Source organism: Octopus bimaculoides, chromosome 11 (assembly GCF_001194135.2).
Source record: "Octopus bimaculoides isolate UCB-OBI-ISO-001 chromosome 11, ASM119413v2, whole genome shotgun sequence".
Taxonomy (NCBI): Eukaryota; Metazoa; Mollusca; class Cephalopoda; order Octopoda; family Octopodidae; genus Octopus; species Octopus bimaculoides.
In genome coordinates this window covers 69,085,926-69,086,505 of record NC_068991.1, presented here as the reverse complement: position 1 = coordinate 69,086,505, position 580 = coordinate 69,085,926, and positions in this window count along the sequence as shown.

The window sequence follows — 580 nt, the reverse complement described above, 5'->3', positions numbered from 1 at the left end:
CTGTGCTGTTAACATTCTCTGTCCTTCATTATTTCGGAATTACAACTTAAGCATGCAAAGAAACATGCACTTACACACTCATGCACACCCACACACACACACACACACACACACACACACACACATACATACACAACACATATACACAAGAAACAGACTACGTATACATACACACTATCACATGTATCACACGTCTTAATATAGACACGGATTTTAATGTTTGTTGACTGGACAAGTATAGGACATATGTACAAACATATATGCCGAGCACTATATTTGCTTCCACAAGGCTTGCTTATGTGATGTGAGAAGGATGGATAAGAATGGTATAGATTTCTCTCTATAGTTGATGCAAACTATTTAGCGGAACATAAAAGAGAAAAGAGAAAAAAATGAGTAAATATAAACCTCCCTTATTATTGTAGTTCGCGGCCATTTTATTTTAATTTTTTATTTTTCACTCGTTTTTACTATATCAATTTTTTTTCATCTTCTGTCTTCTCTACCCGCCTTCTCTTACTGGCCTTACGTTGCATTTCCTCTCACTCTCTCTCTCTCTCTCTCTCTCTCTCTCTCTCTC